The sequence below is a fragment of the Bidens hawaiensis genome, unplaced genomic scaffold, assembly GCF_021521415.1.
Source record: "Bidens hawaiensis isolate Kalapana, Puna unplaced genomic scaffold, B.hawaiensis_p1.1 tig00083277_1, whole genome shotgun sequence".
Classification (NCBI taxonomy): Eukaryota; Viridiplantae; Streptophyta; class Magnoliopsida; order Asterales; family Asteraceae; genus Bidens; species Bidens hawaiensis.
Window position 1 is genome coordinate 17701 of NW_027503973.1, and position 9887 is coordinate 27587.

A 9887-nucleotide genomic window follows, 5' to 3' on the forward strand; every position below is an offset into this window, starting at 1 on the left:
TTCTAACTAATGATTTACCCGCGCGGTAAAACACGGGTGTCGCATGTCGAAATGTCTCGTTTAATAATTTCTTAATTATGGAGCTCATTATTTGTGAAAAACATGTATATGCTTCCAATTTTATGAAAGTTGTTCAACAACTTCTCGTTTATTGATTTTATTTTTGTGAAAGACATGCATATGTCTCCAATTTTATGAAAGTTGTTCAACTTCTCGTTTATTAGTTTCATTTTATGCATAAGACATGTGACTATGTCTGAAAGACATGAAGTCTTTATTTGCTTACTAAGTTTTCAATTAGAAATCATTTAGTTTCGATAAAGATTAATCGAGTTTTTGTAAAAATGATTAAGGAGAGATTATAATAAATAATTTTGAAGTAATTTAATAGTCATAAAATAAATCTTACCTCTTCTTCTTATCCAGCTAAGTGAACCTTTTAAAGTAATTATAAAGACATTTCTACATGTGTTTGTTACATATCTTTCTTACATAAGTTGAGTTTAAAACCCATTTTCAAAAAATGGTTTACCGACAATTATAAATTGCTTAACGGCATAAAAGGCAATTATAAATTGCTTAACGACATAAAAGAGATTTACCCGCGCGTTGCGCGGTAAAAACGGTCGGTAAAACTCGGGTGTCGCAATGGTGAGTAAACGCGAATTTAGTTAGTGTTAACTACATTTGTTACGGTATTGAAACTAAAACAAATTGAAAACAAAAATAAAAATAAAAATTGAGGTAAGCCAATGGGTGGCGCGGTTGGTCCCGTACGACCACAGGGAGCCAACGCGAATCTAGTCGGTAATTGCTACAGTCGTTAACGTATTGGAACTAAAACAATGAAAACAAAAAATAAAAATAGAGGTGAGCCACTAGGGTGACGTCAGTCGGGCCCAGACGCTGAGATAGTGACTCATCGACACTCGTATAACATAGGAAAATTTTTTTGTTAACATACTTGAAACAATGTTTATTCGGTCGGTAACCCGGTCGCTGGTAAAGCTTCAGCGTTGCAGCGGCGAGTCGACTCATATTCAGGAGTTGTGGTGATGAGTCGGTAAAATCGGGGCGCTGGTCATAATCATAGTTTCTCGGCGGTGGGTCAACGCAAATTTTGTCGATTTCTTTTACATTTGTTATGACAATGGAACTAAAATAAAGTTTTGGTAAAACCTGGGCGTGGTTAAAACCCGAGTGTTGTCGGTACTGGACGTTGTACGATGATTCGGTAAAACCCGAGCATTGTCAGGCCTGGACATTGTGACCGTGAGACGACACGAATTCGATAAAACAAAAAACAAAACATTTGTTATGCATGTAGAAAAAAACATAAAAAATCAATTGGTAAAACTTAGACGTTTTAGGAGTTAGATATATAATAAACTTGTTTTATAAATACTTTGAATTGTGATAATAAGAACATGTTTTTAAACAGACATGCAGGCCGGCTGATGGCCCAATTAATCAATAGTGACACAAATGGAAATTTTTTTTGAAAAAACCATTTGTTTTGACCCTTGCAGGGATTCGAATCCGGGTAAATCATGAAAACACCAACTTTTTACAACTCCAAAGCCAATGGACCAGAACTAATTTATATGATTAAGTTGCACAAGTATATTATATATATGAAAGTCCTGGAGTGTGGCCCAATAAGGGGCTGCCACTTTGCCCAATAAAAAGTCTACGGCGCCAACCATGGGTTTTACTTCTATTAGATAATACCACCCATAGTGAAAACTCCAAAACGCCCCCACCTCTTATCTTCATTAGCTGGTTTTTTTCCTTAGCGGCTTAACCCTAGTATTTTCTTCATTTGTCGTTGAGTATAAAACATTGGAAGAGTTTTACAAGGCCAAAACGCCCCGGGAACATTTTTACGGGCGATTTTTAGAGTGAGATATGACTTACTACGGATGTTCTAATTAATACATTATATTAAGAGTATATATCATATACCTTTGCACAAAAATAAGGCCTCTTGAGATGAATCAAAGATAAAACTCAATAACTAAAAGTACCACATCTAAAGTAATGACAAACCAACATACAAATGTGAAAACACATATTAGAATATTTTTGAGAAAAAAAAAATATTTATATAAATATATAGATCAAGTAAAATAAAGAACTGTATAATCATATAAACAATTTTACATGATGTTTTTAAGTAGTTAATTCCTTATTGCGGTTATATAGTTGTCTAGCTATCTAATTAACTTTTTAAATTTTGCTTTACATATGTCAAAACTACTGCGATTAATTAATTGGTTTCTTAATAAAACTGTGTGTACAATTTAGTCAAAAACTACTTAAATTATATATAAATTAAACCTATGTATGGCTTCATCCACTGATGTGGTTAAGTTGGGCGAGGGAGGATTTATGGTGGAATTAGTGAAGAGAACAAAAGAGTTGGCAAAATTTTGTGAATGTGATGATTAGGGGTGTCAACCTTGATCCAAACCATTTTAAATGGGTCAATTTGGGTTGTTTTAAAATTTAAACGGGTTGATTTGGGTCATAAGTTTTAATTAAATGTGTTAAAATGGGTCACTTGAAATTTCACATTCTTATTTTCGGGTCAAAATGGGTTGACAAAATTAACTATATGGGTCAGTGTGGGTTAGTGTCTTAAAGAAAAGTGACATGTTCGGGTTGAAACGGGTTTTAGATTGGAACGATATCGGTTTAGGTTTCGGCTCGAATCAGGTTTCGTGCCGACACGAGTTTTAGCACTGGACGGGTTGGTTTTCGGTTTTTTTCGAGTTTTCACACTGAACGGTTCGATTTTGGTTTTTCATTCGTTTTCGTCGGCATTTCATTTTCGGTTAATCTGTCGATTTTTTTTTGATAAACAAGGACAACGGCAAAAACATTTTAGTTTTTTTTTTACTTTTCTCGTTTTTTATTTATATTTTGAGTTATGATTTTTTTATTGTTTTTTTTTTTTTGAATTTTTTTAGGGGTTTTGATCTTAATAAAAACCCTAAAAAAACCTCAAAAAAATTCATAACTTAAAATATAAAATAAAAACAAAAAAAGTAAAAAGTCCTCGTTCAAAAAAAAATAAAAAAAAATTTGACAAATTAACCGAAAGTGAAAAGCCGACGAAACGAAACAAAAACGTGCTGAAACGAACTGAAAGATCGCTTAAGCGAGCTGTTAGGGGCTGAAACGAACTGAAAAATCGCTTAAACAAGATGTTAGGGGCTGAAACGAACTGAAAAGTCGCTTAAACGAGCTGTTTGGTGCTAAAACGATCTGAAAAATCGCTTAAACGAGCTGTTACGTGCTGAAACGAACTGAAAAATCGCTTAAACGAGCTGTTACGTGCTGAAACGAACTGAAAAATGGCTTAAACGAGCTGTAACGAAGCTGAAACGAACTGAAAAATCACTTAAACGAGCTATTACGTGCTGAAACAAACTGAAAAATGGCTTAAACGAGCTATTACGTGCTGAAACGATCTGAAAAATGGCTTAAACGAGCTGTTACGCGCTGAAACGAGCTGAAAAATGGCTTAAACGAGCTGTTACGTGCTGAAACGATCTGAAAATGGCTTAAACGAGCTGTTAAGTGCTGAAACGAGCGGAAAAATGGCTTAAACGAGCTGTTACGTGCTGAAACGAGCTCAAAAATCGCTTAAACGAGCTGTTACGTGCTGAAATGAGCTCAAAAATCGCTTAAACGAGCTGTTACGTGCTGAAACGAGCTGAAAAATCGCTTAAACGAGCTGTTACGTGCTGAGACGAGCCGAAAAATTGCTTAAACGAGCTGTTACGTGCTGAAACGAGCTGAAAAATCGCTTAACGAGCTGTTAAGTGCTGAAACGAAATGAAAAATCACTTAAACGAGCTTTTCCTGTTAAAACGAGCTGTAACGTGTTGGAAACGCGCTGATTCGTTGGTAAAAAAAACTGACCCGAAACCCGTTTTGACCCGTTCTAACCCGAACCTGTTGACCCTAACCCGTTACGACCCGAACCAAAACAACCCTTTTTTTAAGTGACCCGTTTCGAACCTAACCCGTTTCAACCCTAACCCGTTTCGACCCGACCCAACCCATTTGCCACCTCTAGTGATGATGAATGGGTGCATATTTTTGCATTAGATTTTGTTTAGGGTTAGTTAAGGTAGAAGTTGGAGAACACATGTTTGGCTTCATTTACTGATGGAATGTTGCCAGCGAAAGGAAAGGTATCCTCGTTAAACTCAGCATGTCGGGTGATATAATTGCGAGTTAGACGGATCTAAGCATTTATAGCCTTTATTTCTCGGGTTAAAGCCAATAAAAATACACAAGGCACTTCTTGGTGCATGTTTGTGAGGAGGATAATCCCTTAGATAAGGAAAAATCTGGCAACCAAAATTTCTAAATTAGGCATAGGATGGAACTTGTAAATTAACATCTTAAAGTTATTTCCAAGAACGGGAGTGGGTAGACGATACATTATATAAGTTGTAGATATAAACGTGTCTACCCATGGCCATAATGTTGTTAATCTGTTATATGCATATGCTTGCGATCGACTCGACCATTTTGTTGAGGCGTCTAAGGACGCGAAAGACGAAGATGAATGCCATGTTAAAAGAGTTGTTAAACTCAATTGTTAGTGAACTCTGCTCTACCATCCTTCGGAAAATCTTTACTTTGCACTCAAATTGTGTAATCACAAAGAGTAAAAAGGTTAAAAGGTCACCAAAACATTAAGAAAAATATGATTTTGCTTTAAGACCACGTGAAATGTGAGTAGTCATCTTTAAAATGGGCCAATGGCATAATGTGAGTAATATGAGTAAGTTGAGTAACCATCCGAAGACATAATTGGTGTCGGTCCTCAAAGATCCAAATTTACCACCGCTTTATTTTTTATCAGAACGTCGCTATGAGCCTAGGTGCATGTATTTTAGATTGAAATGTTTAAATTCTGCTTTAGAGGAGTCAATTTTCAACCCAAACACGACATAAAAATTAAAAATAAACAGTGTTTGAGTTGTGATATATAATTCCTTTAAACGGATAATGTTTAGTTTGACCTACTAAATTAGACAAGTCGCAATTGGATTGACGTATAAGTTAAATGGGTCACGTTCAGATTGCCATGTTTCTATTTAGCTGTATTCATTTAACCTACTTTTTACAAGCTACGCACGTCCCGCTTAGTTACACAGTTTAGATGTGTGTGCGTTAAGTTTTTTACACAAACAAATATATGGGTTGCTGTATTCAGGTTGAATAATTCAACCAGCCAACCGGACACAATTTACACCCAAAACTTACATACACGGGTGCTTGTAGACCGAAAAACCAAAACCTAATTTAGAAGTTTGATATATAAGCATTTAAAAAACAAGGGTGGAGCTCTAAAGTTGTAAGAACAGGTAGCAAGGTTAGATCCACAATATCTATATCCATGTATTTCGAGAACATTTGATGTATCAATGCTTCTCGAAACGAACAACAATACAACTAATGTTGTCAGAACTGCCCTTTGCATATGATTCTTGCACAAGTTTCCGACATGCAGCTTCAGCATCACTTATTTCCTGCACCATACCCACCGCATCCTGCACCAAACAACGCTTGCATTACTTTTTTTCTATTAAAACCCATTTTGGATAATTATCATATTAATACCATTGCATTATAATACAGATTGTATGATAAATATTTAACATAAATATTTTCAAATTTTAGAAACTTACAAAATTCGACCTGACCCTACCCATTTTTACACACCCAATTCCCTCCATTACCCAACCCACCCTAGTGATTTTGACAATATTTATTTTATGCATGTAAAACATCCAAAAGCTAGAAACTTAAGATGCACAAAAGGCAAAAATCTCCGATGATCTGAAGAACCAAGATGATCAAAGTATCACCTAAACAGAAGAGCAAAATCATATGAAACAAAAATTCCAATTATTGTATCATAGAAAATCATCTAGTTAGTTACAAAGTATAAACAAACACGAGCAAAACCATGCAGTCTAAGCAAGAATAAATATTGGTCATAGGAAGTTCAGTAGAGTGCCTTATAGTATGTGTGCCTAATAGTATGTGTGCACATGTGTGATTTTATAAATTAACAATATGTGATTTGTTTTTATTTGTGTTTTTTTATTTGTTGTTGGACTAATTCGCAGAATTACAGCATCACTATACTAACTTACTAAGACGTACATGATCAATCCAAAAAATGTTAGAACCAAAGAATGACCTAATCCATAGATCGTTTTAATCCAAGATAAAAGATTGAGCCATGTATTGTTTGAATTTCAAGAAGAAACAATTCCAAACCTATATATTATAAAAAAATTATTTCCTTAAATATAGGAATTTGTGTTGAATTAAAGTTCAAAGAGAAGATGTACCTAATGATCTATAAACAAGCACGGTTCTAAAAAGAGCAAGGAACACCGAGTAGATAGGGTCCTCGAAGCCAAGGCAAAGGTGCATCACATAGACGAGGTGAAAAACATTTATATAATTATCTAGAGTTAAATACAGTTTTCTTCCTTGTGGTTGGGCCAAATTAACAGTTTCAATTCATTTTTTCCCATTTCTGTCCACAAGGCTTAACTACAATCGTTTCTCCTGTTTGAAGTAAGGACATTTCAGACTTTTCACACAAAGATAAATAGCTGTGTATTTATTCATGATAAGTTATCAAATTGACAGATACTTCAATCTGATCCTTGATGAAATAGATGGAAAAGCTTTGTAGGAGGCAATTGGTTCTCTGTACATTAAAAAAATACTGAGGACAATTCTGACTTAGCATCTGGTTGTGCAACAATCGGTGATGGTTTGAGTGAAACATTTGACTACACAAATGATTATTAAGTTTCTGATATATTGATGATGATTATGATATTGTTTGGTACATGAGACAACCTATTGAAGATGAGACCTGATTTTTAGCTCATGAAATTGACCATCCAGGTGATCTTTCGTTTGCAAAGGAGGATTCTTAGGCCCCGTTTGATTAAAAGAATCCATAGGAATTGGAATTTGAGTTAATTCCACTTCAAATTGTGTTTGGTTCAAAAAAGGAAGGAACTTGAATAGATTAAATTCCTTTGAATTCTAATGATTGATGGAATTTAACAATCCTTCTCATATATGATGGAATTTTAAACATTCCAATGAAACGTTTTAACTTTACAAAAATACCCTTATTTTCACATAATTCAGTTACTTTCTTCTACCTCCAATCCTCCATTATCATAGTGAATAACATACGAACATAAATCGATTACAGAGTAACAAAAATTCAAAATCAGACCAAGCCAAAATCAGACACAAATATCGTTTGTTGGGAAGAACATAAAGCAAATCCAAAATGCATACAAACAAAAAGCAACAAAAATTCAGAACCGAAAACCAAAATCAGAAACAAAAATTAATTCTGGAAGAACACAAATCAATTCAAAATCGATTGCAGATGAACGAAACTAACCAAACTTATAAACAAAACTCATTTGCTGGAAAGAACAGATGCCAACAAAAAAGACGATATCTATAGTGCAACAATTACTTCGATATAGATGAGACCATAAAAAAAGCGGTGGTGGTTGTTCATTAAAATTAATTCAATATAGATAAGAGCCTATGTGCGATGGTTTGTAAGTGAAGCCAAGAATTAAGGAAGAAACCTATAGTGAAACAATTTTTAAGTTAAGACAGACGAAGGTATCAGTGTACAATTTTCAAGCCAAGAAAGGGTGGGTTATCATTGAGGATAATGTTGTAAATTTAATCTTTATTTACTTTCCAATTCCTCTGATCACTTTACGAACCAAACATAACATTATTTTTCATTGGAATTAATTCCAATTCCATTGAATTCCAATTCCTTGACAAACATTCTGTGAACCAAACGGCCCCTTAATTACCCAGTGACCCATCAATCGATCAGTTGATAGGATTGGTCAATATGATGGACGGCTCATGGATGAAACTAACACGTCTAACAAGGTTAAATATATGCTATTCAATAGCTAGAATGACACAACTCACTAAATGCGATTTAGAAATAATAATATGCAACTAACATGATAAAATAAAAGTTACCAGAAGTTGCAGTCCATGCTTAATCACAACATACTTAACTATTTAAAAACTATAAAACTGTTTCGTTTTGATAACGGGTCATAAATACCATGTGTCAAAACTATTAACCTATTTAAACACTTTTTAAGTTAAAACGTGTATTGCATCTCATATATAGATTAAGCGAGTTGAACCAATTTAGACATTATTTATGGTGTCATAACTTATAACGTGTCAGCCCGTTTATGAACCAAACAGTTTAGTTCAAAAACTAACCTGTTTAACTTCTTGTCGGGTCATGTAATGCTACGAGTAGTGTCATAAATTGCTACTTTAAATTTAGATGCATAGAAACTAAAATGCCATCAATGTGAGTGACTAACCTTGTTTGAGAGTACATTCCAAAGCCCATCAGTTGCAAGGATAATAAACTCAACACCATCAATTTCTTCTTCCTGTCATTAAATAATTGGTCCATCATCAATAAATCATTAAAAAAAACACATCAAACAAAAGAATCTATAAATATTCTTTTACTTTCTCTTATTTGCTAGAAGTAAAAAATATGAAATTACAAAGAATATATCCTCATATAAAAGTAAATCCAATTACTTTATGCGGTTATAGATCGCGTGCTGATATTAAAACTTCGAATACTAAGTTACCTGAATTTCTGGTTCAGCTACCACATATGGCTTAAGTAGTTTGTCTCCAAAAGCACGGGAAACAGCAAGGACCCCCACCAACGCGCCATGTTCCTGAATTCCAGAAATTAATATATAAATAATCCAGTTTTATGCATTATCTATAACATAATCATCTAGTCAAAGACGTACCTGCCCAAAGGATGAAGCCACCAGCCTGCTCAATACGCTCCCGTTCATCACTTCTGTCAGGCTTGTGATCAATTGATAAAGGGATTGCTGCAAAGAAAACAAAACAAAGCATAATTATGTATTAACTCTGTGTTCATGTGATACTTTGATGATGCAGGACTCAAATAGAAGTCCACCAGAGGAAAAAACTGATTAATGATGTCAGAAAACAACAAAATGAGCATGTTGGACCTTAAAGAAGGTGGCATTAGTAACAAACAAAATTAGAATACGTAGGTTTAGGGGGTGTTTGGGATTCCTTATTTCAACTTCCTTAAACTTTTGGCAATAAGTTATAAGTCACATTAGTGTAACTTATAACTTCTCTCCCTCACAACTTTTAACTTTTCCAGACACCTTATAACTTTTTAGAAAAGTAATAAGTCATAAGGAGGGAAATAAGCAATCCCAAATACTCCCTTAAAAAATCACAACCCATACTTATCTTTATCGAACGATGGAAATGATACATATTTCATTTCATTCTATTACCATAATTAATTCTGAGTTTATCTTTTCTATTAATGCTATTTTAGGGTATATACTATATATCGATATCTTGTTTTATCAAGTGCAATATAGTTCCGTTGGATACTCTATTCACTGTTTATAAATAATTGATTCCTTAGATATAAAAAAAAATAAAAAAGGTGTCTTAGGAGAATGAATGCACTTTGGACAGTGTTCAGCCTGTTTCTCACCCATCCTAAAACATAAACCAATGTCCCACCCCTAACGAATTATTGGTAAACAGGACAAATTCGCCAAACTAGATGTTGAGATCTAAAAAAACCTATTTCATCTTCAAGTTCACAATATAATTTATAGTTTTAAAAAGAGTTTTCAAGCGTTCTCTCCGTACAATTCCCAGCCGTTCCCAAACGTTCACATCGTCAAGCGTCTCCGGCCGTATCACCGGTAGAGCTCCCCGCACCAGGAGCGAGC

General features: G+C 34.4%; 1 pseudogene across 1 annotated transcript; it reads right to left on the minus strand.

Annotated features, from left to right (window-relative positions):
* Nucleotides 1-5184: 5184 nt before the first annotated feature.
* LOC143607533 (putative protein phosphatase 2C 11) lies at nt 5185-9595 on the minus strand (annotated as a pseudogene). The gene is made up of 4 exons (XR_013148986.1): nt 8904-9595; nt 8733-8825; nt 8451-8522; nt 5185-5576 (listed from the first exon to the last, which is right to left on the minus strand). The product of XR_013148986.1 is annotated as a putative protein phosphatase 2C 11 (transcript).
* Nucleotides 9596-9887: the final 292 nt, after the last annotated feature.